This window comes from Symphalangus syndactylus, chromosome 19, assembly GCF_028878055.3.
Source record: "Symphalangus syndactylus isolate Jambi chromosome 19, NHGRI_mSymSyn1-v2.1_pri, whole genome shotgun sequence".
NCBI lineage: Eukaryota > Metazoa > Chordata > Mammalia > Primates > Hylobatidae > Symphalangus > Symphalangus syndactylus.
In genome coordinates, this window is record NC_072434.2 from 58924742 (window position 1) to 58951497 (window position 26756).

The following is a 26756-nucleotide window of genomic DNA, read 5'->3' on the forward strand; positions in this document are numbered from 1 at the left end:
ATCTATAGTTACAACACTTTTCAGCTCTCTGGTGGTAAAATTTCCCTCATTCATTTTTTCAAAGCTTTTTCTCAGCTATTTTCATAAACTCATGTGTGTAGGTAAAGTTATAATAATTTTAACTAGTTTTATAAAACAATTGAGGATCTGTATATAAATCACATTAAATTAATCTATCTATTCAGGGATTCTCAACATCTATAATATAGCACTGTGTTTTACTTTTCATGAATACAGCAGAAGCTTCCATTTATTTAAGTTTTTTGAGGTCTCTTAGTAAAATTCTCCAACCATTTTTCATGTAGCTTCTGCAAAAGTTTTATTAAATTTAGGCCTAAATATTTTAAATTACATTACTCTGGTGGACAGGACTTTTTTTTTCATTGTGCTTTCTAACTGATAATTTATTGCATGTAGTAAACTTTTTCTATTAATTTTATAACCAATCATCTTTCTAAACTTTCTAATTAGTTCAAATAATTTTTCAGTTTATTCTCATGGGTTTTCTAGGCAGACAATCAAATTGTCTGGAAAGAATGATAATTTTTCTTCTTCTGTGATAGTAACATTTCTTATTTTTCTTTTCTGCCCCTTTTCATTGGCTGTAACTTTAGAATATTGTTAAACAACTAATTATGATAACAGTAATCTTTATCTTGCTCCTATCTTTAATAAGAATGCTTCTGCCGTTTTACTTTTAAGTACGATATTGGCTGTTGGTTTCAGAGAGAAATCTTAAACCCTATCAAGGTAACACATTTCTATTACTAGATCACAAAGAGTTTTTTCAATTGATCATCAATGTTCAATTTATATTTTTTGTCTTGAATAGACCTACCAGGACACTGTGTGTTTTACTGTGAAAAGGATGTTCACGTTTTTAATCCAATGTTTTTAACTGGACACTGGCCTGCCGCTTAGGACTCAGCTGCTTCTCCGGAGAGGGAGGCTTTGCTCTACCCTGCTACACAGGACACTAAAACCCCCTGCTTTGGGTCAGGCAGGCCATCTACAGTCTGACATTGCTCTTTCCGATGAGCTACTAAACACCCACACAACTGTTTCAATTTGTGTTGCCTCAAAGTTACAGTCTCCAAATCTATATTGCTTACCAGCATTACACTTAGGCTTAGAGTATTTTTTACGTGTTTGTTCCTTAGTTAGTGAAGGGGACACAATGACATTGATTTATATCTATGGTCCATGCTAGTTGTTTCTCTCCTCTTTAATCTTTGGACACTGGTGATTCCAGCCCCAACATCTCCCAATGCTTAGCTTACTTGGCTTTTTTTTTTTTTTTAATCTTGATATAAAAACTCTGGATTCTCATACTTCCTTAAAATAGAATATGATTTCTGTTTCACAATCTATTTAGATGATTTCATGTACTGTGGAAATTTCTTTTTTATTTTCTGACAGTCAGAAACACGTTTTCCCTCAAGGAAGTGAGTAGGTACAGGGGACTCCATGGAGCCCTTCGAATTCTCAACTGTGTTTTTACCTTCTGAGGTGCCTCTCCCCATTCCCAAAGTAGCTAGTCCACTTCATCAATTTCCTTATTCCATTCCCATCGTCAACCCCCTCTTTCAGCAAATGAAACTTGCCTCCTACTTCACTGAGAAAACCAAGGTGAGAATTCCCATTCCTAAAATCTATGACTAATTCTGGAGTCCTCCCTCCACTTTCCCTAGTTGACACCTTTCCCTACAGTTTCATGCAAAAAACAAAAATCACCTTTCACGACAAGACCATCTTCACCCATTCCATCATCTCTGTATCACCTACCTCTGCTGTATTAGCAGCCTCTCCCTCTTTGCAGGCTTAAAAACTTCACCTTCCTTTAAGTCTTCAATCTAGATTTAAATCTCTGTATCTTCTCCCTACTTTCTCTCTCTCTTTCCAGTCATAAATGTGGAAACCCAGCAGTCCCTTTGCTGGCTCATCTTCCCCTGCCTCCATTTTAAATGTTGACACCCTCTCTTGACTCCAGGGTCTTACTTTTAGCACTGTTTTTATTTCACGACACATTGAGTGAGATTGCCCCCAGGTAATCGCATTCACTCCCTGAACTTCCACTCGTCTATGTGCTGCTGACTTCAGTGTTCTTATTTCTGTTTCAAACCTCACTCTTAAATCTCACACTGTCTACTGGACCACCTGAACTTGTGTTTCCACCAGCACCTCAAAACAACATGGACAAAACCCCATGATCAGAGTCCTCCCTCCCCCACCAAATCTGCCCTTCTACCATCTCTCTTATTGCCACGCGTGACATCACTGTCCACCCAGACACTCAAACCAGAGTGGGAGCCACCCCAGCCTCTCCCTCTCCCACACATCCAGTCAAAGCTTCCATTCAGCCTGTCTTTGCTCCTTGAGTTCTCCTGTGCCATTCTTTTGTCTCCCACAGTCCCTGCCGCAGCTCTGACCCTAAGCATTTCTCTCGGAACTCCTGGTATAGCCTCTCTGCTCTGAATGTTTTTCTCTTTTATGAACCAAGCTTTTTCTGACCTCTGGGCTTTCTTTCCCACATACTGCCCACTGTTCTCTCTCCTTAAAACACTTGTCTGCCCTGATCTTGACCTTGTCAAACATTCCTGAACATAATCATCAACGGAGACCTTCTTTAAAAAAAAAAAAGAAAGAAAAAGTAGTTCTATTTAAATCACTTCTGTGCTTAAAACCCTCTAACAGCCTCCATTGCCCTTGAGATACAGTTTAATCTCCTTAGCATGGCACACAGATTCTCTGCTCTAGACCTTTCCCTTGCCAAACTTCTGCCCACATCCTGTGTTCTTGTCACAGAAAATTTCTCGTATCTCCCCATCTCTGTCATCCACATTGCTATTCTGTGTTATTGTGAATATATCTTTACCTTTTTTTTTTTTTTTTTTTTTTACTGGTAGTGGTTCTACAACCTCCTCCCCTACCCAACTATCTAGCAAACCATCTATTTATCTTTTTTAAATGATCTCAAAAATCACCTACTACTTCTTTTTTTGCACTCTGGCATAGACTTATGTCACAGCCTTTTTAAGGGACAGATCTGTTTTTGGATCTGTTTGTCTCCCTGTAAATAACAGTACACAAGCTTGTTATAGCCATTTCCTCATTTCTTTATCCAAAACTATATTTCTTTATTGAAAAACCATTTTTAAGCACTCTGTTAAGCATTAGGAACATGAAGATTAATGATAATAACAACATAATCATAGCTCCCGATGAACACACACAGAGAAAGGCAGAGAGACAAACATACACAGGTAACACAGCAAATACCCTGACAGTGATACTCACCATCTATTTATCTTAGGGGCACAGAGAAAGAATATCTAATTCTGCTAGTATTGCAAGAGTCTCAAAGTGTGCATGACACATTTGCTTGGTAAATATGTATAGTTTATTGAGGGCATCGTAGTTTGTTGGGAAAGAGAGGAGTGAGCAGCCAGCTCATGGAATGTCCCAAAGGAAGTTCCCCATGGACTCAGTCCATTTTCTCTCCAATCTGTATCTTCATCTTCACTCTATTTTGCATCTGGATCATCCATCCCTCTGGAACACAAGGGGCCCAAGGCAATTGTCAAGGGGGAGAACAGCTAATCTATGCTCTGCCAGTAAGTCTCTGGAAATTCCTGCCAGCCTCTGCCTCTGCCTGGAGCTCACACCCTTGGCTTGCAATTGCAGCCAGCAGATGTGTATTAAGAAATAACTAATCAAGCCATGGCCTTCAGCCACATGGTGGAGGCCAGTGTGGTAACTACAGCCCCTGTCCATCTCTCTAAGTATCTGTAACCCCAAAAATTATGGAGCCAAGATGATTCATGATGTTCTCCGGACCATGAGCACCTGAGGAATCTATAAACACATAGTCCTTAACCCCTTTGAGCCCCAAATGCTTCATCTGTCAAATGAGGATAATAACCTTCTCAAAGTGCTGCTATCCAGAACAGTGTGATCTAAAATGCCTCACTTAGTATCTACCACAAAATAATTGAAGGCATACTCCATGCTGTGCGAAGAAATGTAAGGCATACTTCCCTTACATGGGTTTGATTTTGGGGTTTTGCTGTTCCACTTTTGTTTCAATGACGCCTGTGACTTCTACATTTCCTTGGCTTAACACTAGTTTTCTCTTCAAGACACATTGAATAGATATTGAATTCAAGGGAGCCATAATTATCACCATCACTTACAGTTCTTTGTGATCTTACCAATGAATCTAGAAGGGGATTCAGGTTGGATTGATGGCCTGAGCCAGTCTGGAGTTGGCTGTGACTGGATTCACTCCTGATGCTCTAAACTCTCATCTGAACACCAGCTATTGCCTTAATCCACATGCTTCACTTGGGATTCTACTTGGCCCTCGACTGCCTCTCTTGTCCTCACCACAAATGACCCTGGTTTGTTCAAATATAACCCCAGCATTGAGAAGAAGGTGACTGGCTTGATTTCTTCCTATGGTCCCTTATTAAAAATGATTCACATCTCCCTTTGTAAGATGAGGCAAACAGCAAAGAAACAAAGTGAAATTGAAAAAGAAGGGGAAAACTGAAAACAGAAAGTCAACACAGCAAGAAAGCGGGAGATGTAGCCCGTTAGTCTCTACAGGATAGGACCCTAGGGGGCAGCTCCCCTACCTCAACCACAACTAGAATATGATAATTCATCTCCTCAAACGTACCAGGGGATTGCCGCCTCTAGCAGGAACTGGATTCCCCACGAATCTCTGAGACTCTAGCAATCGACTCATTTTCTGGGCTACTTTTAACAAATCATTGAATTAATTTCCTTTCTAGTTCTTCATGAGAAAACTAAATTACAAATATCACCAAAATGTTCTTTCCCCACTGGCAAATTCCCCTGAGTCTAGTGTTTGAGTTTCTGTGACTCCATTTGGATTAGGTTTTAGGAGACATGCATTTTATTTGTAAAGGAAATAATTCAGTACCAAAGTACTGTACTCTCTATAGGCCAATATAATCTTTTTCTTTCTTTCTTTCTTGAGTTCCTTCTCTACTCTTTTATTCACCCTCTGATTTAGTGGTAGTACTTTCCAGACAGCATTTTTCATCTTCAAAAACGTTTACAGACTTTTCAAAATAAATGTCAGTCCCTGAAATGCAAACCCTGGGACTCAGATGGGCCACTTGGGGGTAACTCCTCTGCATCGTACAGAAATCCAAAATTTTACAAGCAGCCTCTGGTTATAGTCTTCCCTGAGCCTGGGTCCAGCCCCTGCCCCACCTTATTCCAGGTCCCTGTCTTAGTCATCTACTCAGGCAGCTATAACAAGATACCATAATCTGTGTGGCTTAACCACAGAAATTAAGTTTCTCACAGTTCTGGAGGCTACAAGTCCAAGATCAAGGTTCTGGCCAGTTTGGTTTCTGGTGAGGGCTCTCCTCCTGGCCGGCTTTCACACCATGTCCTCACATGGTGGAGAAACAGGGAGAGCAAGCTCTGGTGTGTCTTCTAATAAGGACGCTAGCCCCATCAGGGATGCCTCCTTATGACCTTATTTAACCTTAATTATATCCCTACCCCAAATACAATCATCTTGGGGGTTAGGGCTTCAACATATGAATTTTGGGAGGGATGCAATTTAGTCCATAGCACTTTCCCAGAAAACAAAGTCAAATGGACACAAACACAGCAGATGTCTATTTCAGTCAATTACACAGTACCAGAAATGAGCTATGAAAAACGCTTATCAAGTCGTATCATCCACCACTACTGCTACCACTCAGCAAGGCTGACAACACTTCTCTTGTATTTCAAAGCACTTTAGGGAAGTTCTTTTGCTAGGCTGACTCTAATTCCACAACCTTGTCACCTGACACTGCCTGAGAACCTTCATAATAGGCTAGATGTGCTCCTTCTGCCGACAATGCACTCTTCCTTCTCCACTGGAACAGCTAAAAACCTCTTCACTAGCCTAGCATCTGTCCTTGGGTGCCTTCCTTTGTCTCTCTTCTCCAGGGGGCTTGTGTGTGCTGTGCTCCTTTCTCTCAGGCTGAAATCCCTCCTTTCATCTCTCTTGCAACCTTTTTAGATGGTGGAGACCATCTTATTACCTCATACAGTGCTAGCCAAGAGATGGCTACCCGGTCCACTGCAAATCACTGCTCCTTGGCCCTTCAGCTCTGTGTAACACATCCACAACCAGCTTTTCCTGGCATGGTGACAGAATTGCCATCCCTCTGTGTGGCCTGCCTTGCAGGCAATGATGTCCTAGGCTCTGGTTTAAGAGGATTTCAGGCTCTGGTTTAAGAGGGTTTCTCCATCCCGGTGTGATTTTCCACATCCATTGCTACAGGAGAGTGGCGGTAGCTGGTGTGGATACAGGGAGTACCATGGGAGGCCTGCAAACTCCCCTTCCTTTCCATGCCTCCTGTCTGCCTAGGCAGAGGCTGCAGGGAGTGGAGAACATCCCAACCGGCGGAGATGTGATTAGGTGACGAGGGAGCCTGGCTGTCCCTCACTCCCTCTCCCAGGCTTAAGGGAACTGTCGGCTGAAGCTTTCCCTTGGGGCCTGGAGTGGAGTCACTCACAGGGTAAACGCTGCCATCAGTCTTTTCCACTGTAACTCTGTGGACCCCTCACACACACACAGCGGAGGATATAAAACCGAGCTGAGAATATGGTGGCTGGAATGTGTCGGGTCCCTGTTAGACACTTCTCTAAGAAAAGCAGAGAGGAAAAAGAAAGAAAATATGGGACTTCTAATGAAGAGGTGCTTTAATTCTTCTTACTGCTTCTATAATACACACACATAGGCATGCACTCACATGCGCATACACACACACACATCTGTCTATACCACCAAATTAGTTTTATATATTTTCTTCCTTCCTTCTTCTTTCTCTCTCTCTCTCTGTGTTTCTTTTTTTTTTTTTTTTTTATTATACTTTAGGGTTTTAGGGTACATGTGCACAATGTGCAGGTTTGTTACATATGTATCCATGTGCCATGTTGATTTCCTGCACCCATTAATTCGTCATTTAGCATTAGGTGTATCTCCTAATGCTGTCCCTCCCCCCTCCCCCCACCCCACAACAGTCCCCGGAGCGTGATGTTCCCCTTCCTGTGTCCATGAGTTCTCATTGTTCAATTCCCACCTATGAGTGAGAACATGCGGTGTTTGGTTTTTTGTCCTTGCGATAGTTTACTGAGAATGATGTTTTCCAGTTTCATCCATGTCCCTACAAAGGACACAAACTCATCATTTTTTATGGCTGCATAGTATTCCATGGTGTATATGTGCCACATTTTCTTAATCCAGTCTATCGTTGTTGGACATTTGGGTTGGTTCCAACTCTTTGCTATTGTGAATAGTGCCGCAATAAACATACGTGTGCATGTGTCTTTATAGCAGCATGATTTATAGTCCTTTGGGTATATACCCAGTAATGGGATGGCTGGGTCAAATGGTATTTCTAGTTCGAGATCCCTGAGGAATCGCCACACTGACTTCCACAATGGTTGAACTAGTTTACAGTCCCACCAACAGTGTAAAAGTGTTCCTATTTCTCCACATCCTCTCCAGCACCTGTTGTTTCCTGATTTTTTAATGATGGCCATTCTAACTGGTGTGAGATGGTATCTCACTGTGGTTTTGATTTGCATTTCTCTGATGGCCAGTGATGAGGAGCATTTCTTCATGTGTTTTTTGGCTGCATAAATGTCTTCTTTTGAGAAGTGTCTGTTCATGTCCTCTGCCCACTTTTTGATGGGGTTGTTTGTTTTTTTCTTGTAAATTTGTTTGAGTTCATTGTAGATTCTGGATATTAGCCCTTTGTCAGATGAGTAGGTTGCAAAAATTTTCTCCCATTGTGTAGGTTGCCTGTTCACTCTGATGATAGTTTCTTTTGCTGTGCAGAAGCTCTTTAGTTTAATGAGATCCCATTTGTTGATTTTGGCTTTTGTTGCCATTGCTTTTGGTGTTTTAGACATGAAGTCCTTGCCCACGCCTATGTCCTGAATGGTATTGCCTAGGTTTTCTTGTTTCTATCTCTCTGCCCTTTCCCTCCTTCCTTCCTTCCTTCCTTCCCTTCCTCCTCTATTCCTTTCTCCCTTTCTTCCTTCCTCCATTCCTTCTTTCCTTTGTGGCCTCAGCCCAATCACCAAATGTTTGTTCTACATGCTATAAACTACATGTTTTGCATAATTTTTACTAAAGTTATACTCATAGAAAATCTAAGTATTGCACCAAGAATAAAAATGCAATCTGTTAAGGAAACACTGTAAGTGGGCACTTCCCTAAGTTCAATGTTTTGTTTCTTTTAAAAGCTGTACATTCTTTTTTAAAAGAATTCTATAGTGTAGGCACATTGTTTCACGGGCTGGAAGTCAGTGTGTCTGGGCTGAATTCCCAACTCCAGCAATTCTAGATGTGACCTTGAACCAGTCACTTAAGTTCTCAAAGACTTCATTTCTTCACCTTTAAAAATAGTAATAATAACATAAGCTAGCTCATTAAGTTATTGTGACAATAAAATTCACCCAAACATGTAAAGCACCTATAACAAAGTTTGGCCTTTAGTAAGTGTTTAACGAATATGATCTATTGCTATGATATTAGTCTTACATTTGTATTGAATATATATTATATGCCTAAAACTGGGCAGGTGAGCTATATGAAAATAAGCTAGCTATTGTTGACTTTTTACCAAATTGATTGACCCAAAGGAGTGTTTTGGAGTGATGTGCACCACACTGCTGGACACCCATGGGCCTCCCAATGGTGTGGCATGTGATATCAAAGTCTGTGAGCCACCATTGTCATGACCATTGGCTGCCACTTTGAGCATCTAGGCTTTCTTCCTGTTGAATTTCAGACTCCTCATGAAAAACTAGTAGATAATACAAGTTCTCTACCAGGGCAAGAATCTTTCTTCATGAAAATTATGCTTATAAAAACAGTGTGATTGGCTGGGCGCAGTGGCTCACGCTTGTAATCCCAGCACTTTGGGAGGCCAAGGCGGGCGGATCACGAGGTCAGGAGATCAAGACCACGGTGAAACCCCATCTCTACTAAAAATACAAAAAATTAGCCGGGCGTGGTGGTGGGCACCTGTAGTCCCAGCTACTCAGAGAGGCTGAGGCAGGAGAAAGGCGTGAACCCGGGAGGCGGAGCTTGCAGTGAGCCGAGATCGCGCCACTGCACTCCAGCCTGGGCGACAGAGCAAGACTCCGTCTCAAAAAAAAAAAAAATTACCAGACTTTAACGTATTCACACCTTCCCATTATTCTCAGGGGCAGCCTTTACTCCTTTCTTCTTTTCACACTGCAACCAGATGGCAGATAATTTCACCAGGACTCCTCAAGGCATAGCCCCTTTTTGCATGGATTTAGGTGCAATGGGAAGGCAGTAAATTCCTGTGGAGTGAAACCACTAGGCAAACAGGCCCATTGAAGTAACAAACTTTCAAACCAACAAGGGAATTATTATTTCTCTTTCTCGACACTGTTCTGGGCAGAAGGCTTGCTGCTATCGCACGTTCTTTCTATGATAGATGTCCCACTGTACTCCCTCAGTGTCTAGAGACTGCCCCACTACACAGCAGGACGTCCTGCTTGGGCAGCATCTGGGGCCTGGCCTGGTTCTTCTCAGGAAAATTTCCACCAGCAGCACATCAGTTACCTCCTTGGTGATGTACAGCCCCATCAGCACCACTGCTCACCCAGGGACAGGCCATCAGTCTCCCAACAGTTTAACAAAGTGAAAAGTAGCTTCTCATGCCAAATAGGAGAGGGACTCTTGGCCAAAGGCTCACATCATGTCAAAATCAGGTTTAACAGAGAAGCTCTATAAGCAATTATCCTTCCTCCCCTCTTACATCAGCCAAGTTCTGCATATTCACAGAGCACTGCAACATCAGTCATTTCATCTGATCATCTCAACCACCATGTGTATTAAGCAAGATATGTGTATCAATAACAATGATAATGATAATAATTGTAATAAATAATAAAAACTTTTACTGGGAGCTTACTCCATGCCAGTTACATGCCAAATACTATGGATTATCTCCATTGTCATAACAACTGTATGATTATCCCTGTTGAAAGGTGAGGAAACCAAAGCTCAAAGAGGTTAATTTGTGCCCATTTTACAGATGAGCCCTCCAGTGACTAACCCAGCAAGTGGCATTCCCAGGTCAAGAACCAAGCTCCTCAAGGCTCTTTCTAAGGACCATGATGTGTTTTTTTTTTTTAGCATCTTCAAGTCACATGGCGGGGGTGGGGCGAGGGTCTGACAGTAGTTGATGCAGCTTTCAGGGTTCGCTGTCCCAACCTCAAAGAGGTCAGTAACAGTGGTCAATCAGCTGCACCCACAGGCCAATATTGCTGCACAGATGCAAAGACATCTCATAACCAAAGCAAAGGACATGATCCCAGTTGGAAATGACTAATAGGGATCTTTTGCCTCTGAGGCAAAAGCTGGAGTCTACAACCAGTTAGCGCCAGTTCCACTGGCATGCTCTGTCTACATAATGCAGACTATGGCATTTGGCAATGGCTCTTAAATTTGGCACACTCCACATTCCTCCTGGACCCACAAGATAACATAACCAAATGTTTTCTGATGCTGTAAGAAATGAGTATTTTGCAGGTAGGAGGAAATGCAAACATGCCCCCTACAGGAGGCTCACTCCATCCAATCCCAAGGGCAAAGTGGCTCACTCCCTCCTGACCCTTTCAAAGGTTAAATGTGGAGCAAGGGCCCAGATAAATGGTCACAATGCAAACAAAGTCATGTAAATAAATGCATCTCTGATCTACGCAGGCTGGTGATGCCAAATATGCCATCTGCATCATTTCTCGTGATGAGCTGGATTTTTTTTTCCTGCATGTCCCAAGCAATGAGAAGATGACCATGTTTATACAGATCAAGGCTTGCATCATTTGACACTCTTGGAAATATTTTTAAAATTTCAGATCCACAGGCAATCAGTGGCATTTGTGCTTTTCTAGGTTAGATTAAAGTTGGAAGAAAGAGAGAATCTCACAAGAAAGTAATAGGGCATGTGTCCAGGGCCTGAGAGGGTACTTGCAATGTATTGTGATTTGGAGTGGGTTCTAATTGTATCTGTAATCTGAACACCCTCCCCTTGCCTGTTGATTCATATTCATTTAGCAAAAGCATTATTATCATGATTTATTCCTGCAGTTCCTAGTGGATCTAAGATGGGGTTCAGGCATCTGTATCATTTTTCAAACAACAAAATGAAGCTTCTAGGTCAAGCAACAGCAAATATTTTCTGCAAAGAGCCAGATATTTTCAGTTTTACGGGTCATGTGGTTTCTATTGCAAAGACTCGCCTCTGCCATTGCAGCACAAAAGCAGCCCTAGACAAAACGAGAACAAGAGGGTTTGTCTGTGTTTTGATAAAGTTTTATTATTATGAAAACAAGCAGTGCACTGAGTTTGTCTTGTGGGCTATGGTTTTCTGACTCCTGTTCTAGATGACCTTTATTATCATTAACTGTGCTTGAGATCTGCTTGTCCAGAAAATATTGTGACTTTGGAGAGTGCTTCATAGGTACCACTATCTATGGTGGAAAAAGGGGTTGCTTTTGCTTTTGGAACTTTTTCTCAGTCGATATAATAACACTGCTTTTCCCCATTCATGCCATAGGACAGAAAACTACGTATTTTTAAATCACTCCTTCAATGCAGTTGATGTATGCTTACATTGAATCTGTTCAAATACTTTTCAGAGATGCATAATGCAAGTGCCCATCTTTTTGGAAGTAGAGAGTTTTACTAGATATACAGTCTAAACAAAAAAAAATCAATCTAATTATTGTCTAAGTTTTTCTGAGATCAGGAAAAAAATGGATATTTCTGTCGGTTACTAGATGTATCATTGTATTTTAGGGTCTGACATAGAAAAAAGGTGTATATATATGTGTGTATATATATGAGATATATATAGGTGTATGTATATATATGAAGAAAGTTCTTAAATATCAAGAGTAGGCCTATGGTCTTAATTTTATTATATTATTATATTTGATAGATTTTTAAAAAAATCAATTCTTGACTATAAACTATGAATTCTAGGATCCTGAAATACACATAGCACTTATTAAAGGGTAAGTTCACTTTAACGAATATTTATGAAATAACAATTTTGGATCTACTATTTCAATTCTTGAGTGGCAAAGTTGTGCAAGAGAAACAAAAAAATACCTATAGCGGAAGTGAGAAATACCATAATAAGAGCTCACAGCTATAGGAGCAATTAATTCTTCCTGAGTGGAAGCAGGGTAGAGGAAACAGAAGGAAAAGAAAGCACCATGGGAGCTCAGGAAGAACCACAGAGAAGGGGTGGCATTTGAGCTGGGCACTGAAGGATGAGTAGGAGTTCTGCATGCGGAGAAGAGGCAAAGGAGAGAGTGTTCTAGCAAGGGGACAGAGTCAGGAATAGCACTGTATGTTTAAGGAGTGACATCTAGGCTAATCGGACTTCAGTGCAAGGTGCCTGAAAACAGTGGAAGAAAGGCAGAAGACACAGCCAGAGCCTGGAGTCACATGGTGAAGCACTGTTGGTAACACTAAAGCTTTGGGATTTCTCTTTTTTTTTTTTTTTGACACAGGGTCTCGCTCTGCCACCCAGGCTGGAGTGCAGTGGTTCGATCTTCACTCACTGCAACCTCTGCCTCCTGGGTTCAAGCGATTCTCCTGTCTCAGCCTCCCAAGTAGCTGATATTACAGGCATGCACCAACATGCCCTGCTAATTTTTGTATATTTTGTAGAGTCAGGGTTTCACCAAGTTGGCCAGGATGGTCTCAAACCCCTGGCCTCAAATGATCCTTCTACCTCAGCCTCCCAGAATGTTGATATTACAGACCTGAGTCACCATGCCCAGCTAAAGCTTTGAGATTTATTTTAAAAGGCTGAGGGAAGCTATTTATATTTCAAAGCAAGGAGCTGACTTGATCTTAGATGAGTTTTAGAAAGCCGATAGAGGGCTGAGTCAGAGTGGGCCTTAAACCTGCCCAAACATTCATAATTTGCCCCCAAAACAGGAGTGGTTCAACCTTATCCCAGGAAGCTAAACAAACTCCCCAAATGCCAGGATCCGGGAAGAATACAGGGAGAAGGCCCCCACACCTTATCACCACACACTTTCTAAGAGAAAGCTGGGTGCACCACCAGGCCCAGGGCCAGGCTCTGTCCCCTCACTCAACAACAGCAAGGGCATGGATGGAGAGAAAAATGTTGCAGGGCAAGGAAAACAAACACGCTGACCAACAAGAATCTTTTCAGTAGTCTGAGAAAGAAGCTTTTAAAACACAAGACTCTTTGCTAGTAGCAAAACAGCCGCTATGGCCATCACACACTCTCAATGCAAAGCCACTCCAAGCCACCTCTGCAGATGTGCACAGTTTACAACTGAATATGCATTTACACCACCATCGCTTCCTCAGGCAGGAGGAACTGGACTCGCAGCCTACCTTTGGCTCCACTGTTTTTCAACATTTATTTTTTTTTTTTAACATCCTCATGAACAGAAGATGCATGGAGTTGTCGCATGATGTGAACATTTTACTGTCCAGTCGTATCTTAATAAATGCTTTTGCTTCCTTGCAGATCTGCCCTGCCGGTGTTTGACACCCGAGTCTGAAGCTGGCACCTCATCCATTTCCTAGTCCTGCCTTTTTGCTCGCCGGGCTCCCTTTCCAGTGCCACCATCGCCCTCTTTGCACTTCCCTCGCACTCCAGCTCAGAAGCAGACTTCAAGGAGATCAAAAGAGGCTGCTCCTCAAGGAAGAGCAGGGGTCCTGCGGCTAGAAAGCAGGGGGCAGGTGAGCAGGTCTTTCCCACACAGGAGCCAGCATACCCGGGGCAGGCAGGCAGGCACTTAATAAGGGCTTTGAAATGGATTCTTTCAATAAGCATGTATAGACCATTTGCTGCACATGCTACATAGTCCTAATAAGGCCCAGCCGCGATAAGAATTTGCTCCACGGTGTTGACTGCATTAGCGTGGAAACGAAGAGGAGGATCGTGTGGCTTTTCTTTTAGGAAATCAAACTTCTAAAACCGTGCAAGGAGAAGAATAGAATCCTTCCAGGCCCAATATTTACCAAGAAGGAGACCTTCCTCTCTGCCGATGGTCCGGAGGGTCACACTGGGTCTCAGCAGTGGAAAGGCCGTAGGCCCTGGGCCAGAGTGCATGCCAGCTAGTCTAAGGGGAGAGGAGAGAGCCAGAAGCACCAGAGCACGTGATTTATTTCTGGTCATAAAGGAATCAATCACTGTACTAGGATAAAGCAGCGACTTTTTTTTCTACTCTGCTTTTGCAACCATCTTTCTTCTCCGTTTCTATTTCACTCTCATTTAGCTGTAACTGAGGAGTACTCAGTCCACTCTTCCCCATTCATTTTCCATCATGTCATTTTATTTTGCATTGAGAACCCAAATCCTTGTTTACATGTAAATAACTCACTGTTATTCATGCTTATTTAAAAACAAATAAAAAGAGACCACTAATTATCAAAATTGTTTGAAATATACCATTTTTGGCAAATGATCCCTTATTACTATGGATCACTTTTCATTATTTAAACATGGTTTTTTGATCCTTTTCTCTCAGGGATTGGATTTAAAGAATTGAGCTTTAGAATAGTCAAAGAAAGACTGAAAACTCTTTGGGTAAAAATTGGAGGAAACTACTAAAATGCTAAGTATCATGTTGTAGTCTACTACTGCTTTTTAGCAATGAAAGTGCAGCTTGGTACACTCCTCAGAAGAATATCCTTATATTTTTAAATTGCAAGTGTTCAGTTATGTGCAAGAGTCAGAGCAGAACTGATCTGAAGGAGCTCAATTTTAAAATCCCTTTAAAAATCTGGACAAAGAATGCCATAGTATTACACTAAAATGTTTAAAAACAAAAAGTATTATGCGTGCCCCACGGTGGAAGATCAGATTTTTATTAATGCAAGTTTTAAATGCTGATTAATCCTCTTGAGAGTCAGTCAGTTTCCCAAAGCATTGGATTGTATTCAAGTCGTTTGCAAAACGGCACATCACTTCCAATATTCTGAATATTAATTGAACAACATTATAACTAAGGATACAAAGCAAGATTTAAAACGTGATTACAGCTGTCAGTGCTTACATCTAAATAAGTCATTGGAAATTCAAGCATTAAAGAGAAAAATGTTGTAAATCGGTCTTAGCAGAACAGTGAAGCTCTCTCTCTTAGCTGTTTTAAAAAATACATCTGATGCTTTAGGACCCAAGAGAACTTCAGTTATGACTTGGCCTTGTATTTATATGGGCAATTTCTGATCAGAATTCAGAAATCAATGGTAGATTTTTTTACTTGTGATTCGACACCACATCAAGGACATTTTCTTGGGGAAGAAGGAGAGGAAGAGCCAGAGAATATTATCCAGTTGATAGAATCTTCACATTTCCTTATTTTTTATTTCTATTTCAGTCTCTGTCCACACTCAAAAATAAAAGAATTAGCCCGACTTAAACAAAATATTACTATGTTTTCCGAACAAGTTATTCAGCTCAGAGTCAAGCAACTGCAAGTAACTAATGACTTATTTTTACAATAATCAATTTTTGTCTAAATTCAACTTCTTTTATCTCTCAAATCTAGTTTGGGGATTGATTGATAAAATCCTCATCTCTCCACCAGATGCAATATAAAATACTGGCTTCTATTATAACCATGGGGAATTTTAGTTTCGTTTTGTTTCTTTAAATGGTTGCTGTGTATTTGAGTGATAGCTCTTTGTTCGAAAAGATTCAAAAGCCACTCTCGCGTCTAAGTCTAATGAGATAAATGGCATTATGAAGGGAATATTAAAAATTTACAGCCCTTTTTACTAAGTTTATTTGTCAGCCGTACATGTTGAATATTGCATTGCACTCACACACACACACACGCATACAGGCCTAACGATGAAAAAGATATGAGGAGATAATGATGCAATCATAACACGTCTGATGGAGTTTGCATATCTCGGTTGCTGTTTGGCATGTCATTGAATTGTATTGCGCCAAACTGGCAGAATCACACAATATGTTAGTGTAAAGGGTCCACAGTTTAAAGGGAAAATCTAGAAGTGTTGACTATACACTGTCTAATTATACAACCTTACTGCCCCAGAATGTGATTTCAGAAACCATTTCTGACATATGGGAAAAGGGTAGAACAGCTGGTCATTAAGGTTTTCTCAAGACTATTTAGCAACACACTTGAATGTAATTAAAGTGAGACACTAAATACTGCACTTGTGGTACAATGTATTTTTAATTTTTATGGCATGTGGTAAAAGTAAATAGATGCAAAGCATTCAAGTTTCTGCATTCGGCATCCAACTTGTCAAAGATGCACTGTCTGGCTGATTGCAAGCAGGGTCCTGGTGTTAGTCATAGGCATCCATTTGGAGTGCTTAAGACTGTCTTTAAGGGATTGAATTTGGCAATACACAGATGAAATGTCAAATTGGGATCCTCAGACAAAGCATGAGATGAAATTCTTTCATTCATTCACTCATTCATCCAACACAGCTTGGATTATTTTAGGAGGGCATTATTTCTGCCCTCGAGTTGCTTGCAGCTTACATTGCTTAAAAACAGTGTGATAGACGCTCATTAAAGGGTGCTATGACAGCACCAAGAAGGAGTCTGGCCCACACTGGAGGCCTCCCCTGAATAAGAATTATCTTAGCCAGCCAAAAAATGGTGAGATTCAGGGGTAAGGAGTACGAGTGAGGGCAGAAAAATAGTCCATGCAGAAGGAGCAGCTAAAGCAAAGCCTTGGAGACAAAAAGGAATATGATAATATGGATACAATCTTGACCTTTATTGAACTATTTATAATGTTCTGGCACTAGGGTAAGGCCTTGACATATATTGTCTCATTTAATCCTAACAACAACCCTATGTGGTAAGTACTATTATTATACTTTACAAATGAGGAAACTAACAAACAGGCTAGTTTGTGGCAAAGGAATTAGTGGGTAACCAAACCACAGTTCAAGCCCAGGTTTGTGTGAGTTCCAAGTCAATATCTTTTCTCCAAAAGCACCCCCCTCAATTTGACATATATGTATATTGCATGTGTATTTAGCTTTCAAAGAAGTTAGAGTGTAAATACATTCATTCTTATAAAAACCCTATAGAGTGTAAATACATTCATTCTTATAAAAACACTATGGTTAAGAGAATAAAAACACAAGCTGCAGACTGGGAAAAAATATCTGCAAATCACATATCTGACAAAGGATTTGTATCCAGAATATATAAAGAACTCTCTAAACTCAACAGAAAAAAAAAATTCAACCAATTAAGTCAATGAGCAAAAGATACACAATGGCAGATAAGCAAATGAAAAAATGCTCAACATCATTAGCTGTTAGGGAAATGCAAAGTATACCACAGTGAAATACCGCTACCTGTGTTATAATGGCTACAATAAAAATAATGACAATACCAAGTGCTGACAAGGATGTAGAGCAACTGGAACTCTCACACATTGCTGGTGGGAGTGCAACATTGTGCTGCCACTGTGGAAAGTGTTGGCAGTTTCTTATAAAGTTGTTAAACATATACTTACCATACGACCCAGCAAACTCACTCCTAGGTAATTAAGATAGAGAAATAAAAACTTATGTTCACATAAAAACCTGTGTGTAAATATATAGAACAACATTATTTATAATCTTCAAAAACTAGAAACAATCCAAATGTTCATCAGCCTGTGAACCAATAAACTGGAACACTGCTCAACCATGAAAAAGAATGAATTACTGATAAAAACAATATAGATGAATCTCAAAGGCATTATGTTAAGTGAAAGAAGCCAGTCTTAAAAAGGTTACACACAGTGCGAAATTCTCAAAAAGGAAACCTCTATTAGAAGGATGGCTGCCATAGGTTAGGGTAGGGGGAATGGTTTGACTTATAAAGGGCAGTATGAGATCATTTTTCTGGAGTGAGGGAAATGTTCTGCATCCTGACGATGGTGGTAGTTACATGAACATATACATTTTTAAGACTCATAGAACTACACATCAGAAAATGCTAATTTTACTGTATACAAATTAAAAATAAAAGCAAAAAACCTTATGAAGTAGGAGTTTTAGTCTGGGTTCCCCAAAAATAAATCCTGAGATAAAAAATTAGGTGCTAGAAATTTATTTTTTAGGTGAACTCAGGAACCAAAAGTGAAGAAATGGGAACAAAGTGAAAAAAGCAAGACAAAGAAAGGAGAAAAGCCAATAGAGCTGCCTTAATGGGTGGCTGCTGTGGGCAATTTGAGCTTCATTGTGCTGGGAATCCTCTAAGAAGCCATGTGAAATATGTCTCAGAATCATTCCACCTGGTCACAAGTCCCCCTTCATCTCCATCTTCCTTTTGGTTGAGGGTTGCCACTAGGAGCATAAACTCTTATGCTTCTAAGTTTTGCAAATGCCCTGGAGAGTTCTCAGGCCAACAAGCAGACAGATCCAGGCCCGCGAAGTGGGAAGATGTCAACTGTCTATTGTAGCTCTAGCAAATTCAGGTGGGCTAAGGGATACAGGAAAGCCATTACCAGCATCTGCCAATGAGATATTAGTAATGGCTGCTCTACACAGATGGTTCTGCAATTAAGTGGAGGGAAATTTACCAAACAATGAAAAGAAACGTATGCAATGTTAACAAAAATTCCAGTCATCAGGGAAAATGCTTACAAAATGCCAGGTATCATACTAGCTTTGCCAGACTTCATATACAGCCATAGAATTCTTCCCCAACAGCCTTATGAGGTAAACATTAATATCCCCATTTCACAAGTAAGGAAACTGAGGCTCTAGGCAGTTAAGTGGCTTTCCCAGGCACACACACACAATACTAGGAGGTCATAAGATCAAGTCTGCCCAACAGAGAAGCCCATAGTCTTTCCCATCATGCTAGGCTAGTGTCTTCTCTGATTCATGTTGCCACATAGCATCACAGAAGGCACAGTAATTCTGAGGAAGTAGTGTACAGCATGGGGCAATCATGAATTGTGATAAAAAGCCAGACCTAAGTTACTCCAGGGCTGAGATCCTGCATGTGGGAATATCCGAGTCTTCTTTTTCTGGCTGTCTATGGGCATTTTATTACTATTTAGGATCTCCAATAGAATGTGGCTGACAACAACAAAAGAGAGAGAGAGATGAGACTCAAACCAATACACTTTATTCCTCACACAAATGTGTAGAAAACATTGAAATGTTGGATGATAAGAAATTGAAAATTGGCACTGGATAATAATTAATTTTACTGCTGCTGCCTTCTCCAACTGATCTCTAGCTATGACAATTGATCTTGTAGCTTCAGCCTCCTTGACACTGCTGTTGGAACTATACCTTTTATTTTCTTAATTGCTTCTTAATGGGTACTCCTTCATCCCTGAAGATGACTTTGCTGACAAAAGGACATGAACTTGGAGTTGCTTTCCACAGTAGGAAGAATAATATTACAGAGAGCCATCCACATTCCCTCACTCTCTCCCAATCTCTATTGTCATCATAGTGGCTGGACACCGTTAGAGGATATAGACTTTTGGCCAAAGAACAAAGAAACACTAACTGACCCACGTGGGCATTGAACCCCTGACCTCATTAGCATTGTTTTCTCACCACCTTGGCTAACAGACAGCCCAATTATGAACACTGAATCAAAGAGGGAACTCACCTCTTCACCTAGAGCCAAGAAAAGCCTACGACTGCTGGTTTGTTAAAAAGAGAATGCTTCTCCAGTCAAATAATCACAGAATGGACATCCACAAGAGATTTCTTGAAATTGTCCCTTCCTTGAATGGCTCAGTTTAACAAGAATTATTATCAATGTAGTCTAGTCTGGAAGGTAATGAAGGCTTTGAGAGCATCACTCTGAAACGATGAATGTGCTGAAGTGTACTGGAGTATACTTTCTTACAAAGACGCCAAAGACACATGCCCTGTTGAATCTTCTGCAGTTGTGGTCCCCATTCCTAGCTCCCTCTTTGAATCCCTTCCACACTGTAAGTCCTGACACTTGAAGCTCTGTCTAGGAACAGAATTATTCTTTGGAGTGTCTACTGAGGGATCTATGGCAGACACACTTCAACAATGAGTTTGACAATGGAAATGACTCGTTACTCTATGAAAAACATAGATGTTCCTCAAAGTGGTTCTTAAAACTTCCTTGTTCTGAAAGATAGAGATTTGTATGATTTATGTTTGGGGGTACATAAGCATATGTGTCTATGTAATTGTTTAGGAATTTTTAAAATATAAGCTGAATTACATCTAAATAGTTGTTTTTTTATATATAAACTGAAGTTATTTCATTGAGCTCCTGTGATGCAATGACTGAATTGGTCAATTAAGATGTGATGCTAGTAAAGCCAAAAATAGTGGCGTGACTCTCAGACCAGTTATAGCCGTGGGCCACAACCCTAGCTAGGGCCAACCAGCTCACACATGGTGTGATTTATATAATGAGGACAAGGAGGGATAGCACATGGACAGTTCATTGCAGAAACATCCTCTCTACTGGGAAAGAGAAAAAAAAAGGCCAATTCTGATGGCATTGGTTTAGCTTTATACTATGCTCATATATTAAGGGCAGCATTAATTAATGAATAAGAAGACACGTGCCCAGAAGCTAGATTTGGCCCATACAAAGGTGAATCACAGTTCCAGACTCCAGACTACAGCTGTATTTCAGAATATGGTTTACTCTGTCGAGTATTTGTTGACCCTATGTATTTAGCTGCTAACGCTTTCTTCCTCTGTCCTCTACGTGAGACAATAATTAAACTTCCTCCTATGTCCCACCTCCCAAGCACACACATAAAATTTACAGCCATCGCAAAGCCAAGGTCATGAGTTGATCCTGACCCAATTTCATAGGCATTGCTATTGTCCCAAAATTCCATTCTCCTCTACTTCCAGGTGCAAGGAAAATTACACAGCCCTGCCCTTTGAAGTTAAGTGTGCCCAGTGTAAGTAGCTTGGGCCAATGAAATGTGAGCAGAAGCATTCAAAACATTTAAGTCCTTATATTCAACTCTCTCGATTTTGTGGCGGCAAACCTGGGCCTCCTGTTGAGATGTGAGCACTAGGAGTGCTGGTCCCTAGTCATCCTGGGATCCTGAGTGACATCAATATGGAGCAAAGATGGCCCTGACCCTATAGCACCTTTTAGATGTTAGGGTGGGCAAGAAATCAGCCTTTGTGTTTTAAGCCACTGAGAGTTTGGGGTTGTTTCCATAGGTTAGCCCAGTTGCCTCACAAAAGAAGAAAGCGCTTCAACCTTTCAGCCATTCAGACAGTGGAGATCAGGTGCCTGAAGTCTTGGGAAGAGTTCTGGGAACCTAAATGCTCACTAAGGCTCTCCGTTCAATACTGGCCCTGATATATGACTAGTTTTATGCCGCAGTTTTCCCTTACCATCAGCCCCTCTGAGTGGGGATTTGATATTATTCATGCCTAGCTCTCTCCAGCCCTGCCATAACCAGTATCAATATAGTTTTGGGTATCTCCTGCCTGCCACCTGTACTCAGATTCCATCCCCTGGCATGAATTGAGACCCCATCTGAGCCTCTCCTGGTTTGCAAGCTCCCTTCATATCTTCCCTGTGCTGCTCTCATAGCGTACAGCCACAGGCTCCTCACTCCTTGTCTGTATTCCCACTTCAGGGCTTGGTAGTCAGGTTGTCAATGCATCTCATGCAGAGCCCACTTGAGTTTTGAAGACAATTGCTTTTGCCATGTCCCAGGATGTAGTTAAGTTACACATATGAGCCCAGAGGAACCTGAGAAGGATGAAGTTCCAGAACTAATCCCACTTCTACAGTAGAGAAGTAGGGAGCAGAGTCTACAACAGGCCTGAAGGAAGTCTAATCCAACAGGTGGCATGTGGACTTACGTGGAAATTAGAAACATGGTTGGTGTCAAGATACAATGTGGCATAAAAAGGGAAGCTTTAGCAGGAATTTCAATTGAGGTCAATACCATGAGGCTCAGAAGAGCAGCCAGCATCAGAGAAGTGTGCAAGGCAGCACAAACCCTCAAATGGATAGATGTTGGAGTACCAGTTGCATTTCTGAGCTAGGAAATAAGACTGGATCCAGCTCTCAGACCTAGGGCAAATGTGAGCACATGTCTCAGAAACAAGGCCAAGGTCAATAATTCAGCTTTCTAGCCCAAGGTTTGGGGGATTGGAATCACAAAAGACTGTGCTGTTGTTCCTTAAATTGTTCATGGTCAAACTTAATGTTTGTCCTGGAGTTTGGGAGAGGATGTGCCTATGCATAGAGGTTAAGGACACTTGACATGAGACAAAGAGGTTGAGAACCAAGCAGGACATAAGAGAAGTCAGAAGTGAAGCACATTGACAGCATGGTCAGGCCACTATGAAAAGCAAAGGCTCAAAATTTCCAGATTGAAACAATCTGATGTGAAAACTAACAGTTCAAACTCTTGCACAGATGTTGACAAGTTTTTCAATCAATGGAACCTTTCTAGATTGGTAGAGGAGGTGCCAAGTGTGGACTTTAGCCTATCCTGAACCCCCAGGGTATAAATGGGGTAGTGCTACTAGCTTAGAAAATTGGGGTGGAGGGATGAAGAGAGAGTACCTGTCTCTATTAGCTCTGTCTGCCAGTGTTCAAGAAGAACTCACCATCTGCCACCAAAAGTATAGGAAGATTTGGATCTTTTCCTTAAGGATCCCTTATTTTTAGGACCAAAGCAGTAAATACAGTACTGTGAAAGCATTATTAAACAATAAGTACTTTAGTGTCAATTTACATTGATGTGCCTCTAGATACCATAGGATTGCAGAGAAGAGAGAAAGGAATGCTAGAAAAAGCTGAAGAAGTCTTCACAAGAAGGTAGATTTTGCACAGGCCTTAAGGAAGGGTAGAAATTGGATAGAGCAAAAGAAAGGGTATATCCGAGAAGAGAAACAGCATGGACAACGTCCTGGAAGTCAGGTGTGCTAGACAAGCAGGAGGACAGCCATGTGGAGAGAACTGATCAGTAAAAATAAGTTGGGGCAGGTGAGCCATCCAGAAGGTATCAACATTTGCCAGACAGAGTAGTTTAAATTTGCTAGGGTAGAAATAAGAAAGCCACAGAACAATTCACACAGAAGACAGCGGTCTCAAAGCAAAGGAAGTGGTTGAAAAGCAGGGGGCCTAGGTCAAAGTCCGGGGAGACCTTGGACAAGTAACCACACTGCTCCAAGAGCTTGCCAAGGGGCAGTAGTACCAAGAAATAAACTTATGGCGAATATCCAATTTCAGCTTAAACAGACGCCAGCCCCACAAAGATGTGAAGAAACCCCATCCTGGACTGAGAACAAACCTGGGTTTTTAGCACTTGAAACCATTGTCTTTCACACTTGAAAGAATCAGGGCCTTCATAGAAATCAACACTCTTCTTGACTAGTCCTCTCCACCGCCTCCATTACATCATCATCCTTGTCGAATATGTAGGTATCTCCTGTCACCTGTACACTGACGCCATTCCATGGAGTGAGCAGAGTGATTGTGTCCTGATATGGCGCCTGTGACGGGCTGGACACAGACACTTCCACCTCATCGACCACGGATCCCTGTTCCTGGCCACCTACACAAATCACCTTCCTCTGCTAGTTTGGAGCCATAGGACAAACCAGGTTCTCCTTCTCCTTCCTGTTTTCAAAGGCCAGGCAGGAGAGATTGAAACCTGCCTGGTGGACCAGAGTTTAGTAGGACCCTGCGAACCTTCTGAGATGGAATCCTCCTAAGTTCTTGTTTGTTGACTTAAGAGTCCATGGTCTCTAAGATATACAGATCTAAGTTCTAAAAGTCCCTAACACTTTATGTGATAGACATCATGTAATTTGGTTTAAAATGAAAGTGGAAAAATCCATCAGTCACTTGACTATTTAGTTTTTACCAATTTACAAAATTGAACATTTGGGGAAATGTTTTTAACCCAAATTTCTTTGGCATAGTGCTGATTCGCAGTCACACTTGGTGGCTACTTTTTGATAATTTGGGGGTCTTCTTACAGGATGATATTGCACTTCACATGTATTGTGTTTTTTACCAAGCGAAGGTTTGTGGCAACCCTTTGTTCAGCAAGTCTATTGGCACCATTTTTTCTAAAAGCATGTGCTCACTTTGTGTCTTTGTATCATATTTTGGTAATTCTTGCAATGTTTCAAATGTGTTGTTATTATATCTGTTATGGTGCTCTGTGATCAGAGATCTTTGTTATTATTATTATCATTGTTTTGGATTACTAAGAACTGGGCCCATATAAGATGGCAAACTTAATCAATATATGCTGTGTGTGTTCTGATTGCTCCACTGATGGGCTGTTCCTCATCACTCTTCCTCTCCCTGTACTTCCCTACTTTAGGAGACACAATAGTATTGAAATTAGGCCAATTAACAACCCCATAATGGCCTCTAAGTGTTCAAGTAAAAGAAAGAGTTGCACATCTCTCACTTTAAATCAAAATCGAGAAATGATGAAGCTTCGTGAAGGCATGTCAAAAACCAACATAGGCCCAAAGCAGGGCCTCTTGTACCAAACAGTCAAGTCGTGAATGCAAAGGAAAAATTATTGAAGGAAATTAAAAGTGCTACTCCAGTGAACACAGGAATGGTAAGAAAGCAAAACAGCCTGATTGCTGGGATGGAGACAGTTTGAGTGGTCTGGATAGAAGAACAAATTAGCCACAACATTCCCTTAAGCCAAAACCTAATTAAGAGCAAGGCCCTAACTCTCTTCAACTCTATGAAGGCTGAGAGAGGTGAGGAAGCTGCAGAAGAAAAGTTGGAAGCTAGCGGAGATTGGTTCATGACATTAAGGAAAGAAGCCATCACTGTAACATAAAAGTGCAAGGTGAAGCAGCAAGTGCTGATGGAGAAGCTGCAGCAGGTTATCCAGAAGATCTAGCTAAGATTGACACCAATTTTGACAGAGGTTCTACTATAGATAAAATGCTATCAAACAGCATCACACACTACAGAGAAATCTTTCGTGAAAGGAACAGCTCACTAATAGATTGAACTTCCTTGTTGTCTTATTTTTTTAAATTTCCACAGCCACCCCCACCTTCAGCAACCAGCCCCCTGGATCACCCAGCAGCCAACATTGAGGCAAGACCCTCCACCAACAAAAAGATTACAACTCGCTGGAGATTCCGATGATTGTTAGCATTTTCAGCAATAAAGTATTTTTAATTAAGGGATGTACTTTTTTTAGACGTAATGCTATTTCACACTTAATATGATACAGTATGGTGGAAATATAACTCATATATACCAGGAAACCAAAAAAATTGTGTGACTTGCTTTATTGCAATATTTGCTTTATTGCAGTGGTCTTCAGTCAAACGTGCAATTATCTCCAAGGTAAGCCTGTACATTAGTAAGAGGGGCACCGGCATCTTTCAAAAACTCAGTGCTAGCTGTCCTCTATTGACCAGAGTTGGTAGTAAGAGTTGCTGTTACAAAACTGGGCTCCCTTATAGCTGTGAAGATGATAGGATGGCTGTATAATAGAAGTCAGGTGATGGCAAGTCACGATCAGAAGCAATCTGGGTGCAGTAAGAGTATAAGCATCAAGATCAGCAGGGGAAGCAGGAATTAAGGCCAGGGACGTGGTTCATAGAACTTAGCATTCTAGGGGCAAACTATAAATATATATACAACCAACAAGGGTACTGTGTAGTTTATATGACCAAAAGAAATCAAGGATGGAGGAGGAAGGGATTGAGGGAAGCTGCCCCAGTAAGTCATGACTCCTTGCCCAGTTTCTGGACCTGAGTCCATCACCTGAAGGAAAAGCCAGGTCCCAAGAGGAAGGACCCTGCAATATCATGGCAAAAATTTACAGTAATAATTCCTCCAAACCCTCCCTTAAAGTACCTATGGCTATTGGTTGAGGTAACCACACATTAGGGAAAGGAGGATATTTGAGAACTGTCAGATATTTGAGAACTTTCAGATATGTGAGAACTGTCAGACATGAGGTCTGAGGTGCTCAAAAAGAAACTGGGGGTCCGAAATGTCACTGTGGACCCTTTTAGAACAGGAGCATAAAGAGACAATGTAGTAAATGTAGCCCTAGCCCAGGGCTGGCTCACAGTGAGCCCACTGGGTCAATGGATCCACTCTGTGGTCATTTCCTTGGCTGCTTGTGGTATAGTTGGAATGGACATACTTGGTAGTTGAAATTGACATACTTGGTAGGTTCCTTGGTCTGTGGAGTATGAGCTATTGTAGCGTAAGTGCCAACTGAGGGCAGAGGTGTTGCTAGGTAGGGAAAATATGAATGGGTCGTAGAGGAAGGAGATGATGAATACCAATTGTAGCCTCAATACCAGCTCTTGCAGTGGGAACTGCAGTTAATTTTCCCAAGGAGACCATTCAAAATTCTGGAGGGGCTATTTCCAGACTGGGCAAATTTACTAGACAAATCAAACGTATCTGAGTGGCTCAAAGGGTGGACTAGACACTGTTTACCATGATGTGTCACTCAGCCCTACACACACATACACACATACTCCTTAAAGACCAAGACACTTATTCACCTCCGTTAGTTCACAGGTGAGTTCCTTTCTGGGGATTGCCCTCAACTGAACAGAGCAGCCTCACCAAGTTTATACCCTCTTCCCCGGGGCAGCCCTTCATCTATTGCCAAGAGCTACCTTCATGACTGGCTCAGGCCGAACACCCTTGCCTCACTAGGAGCTAGGA

General features: G+C 41.3%; 2 long non-coding RNA genes across 2 annotated transcripts in view; one reads left to right on the top strand and one right to left on the bottom strand.

Moving 5' to 3' along the window:
* Positions 1 to 26756, bottom strand: part of LOC134731996 (uncharacterized) — a 164251-nt gene that overhangs the window by 38120 nt on the left and 99375 nt on the right. The gene's annotated exons all lie outside the window — the stretch shown is intronic.
* LOC134731997 (uncharacterized) lies at positions 23866 to 25242 on the top strand. Its single transcript, XR_010114778.1, has 3 exons — positions 23866 to 24102; positions 24409 to 24657; positions 25101 to 25242. It is a non-coding gene; the product is annotated as an uncharacterized lncRNA (long non-coding RNA).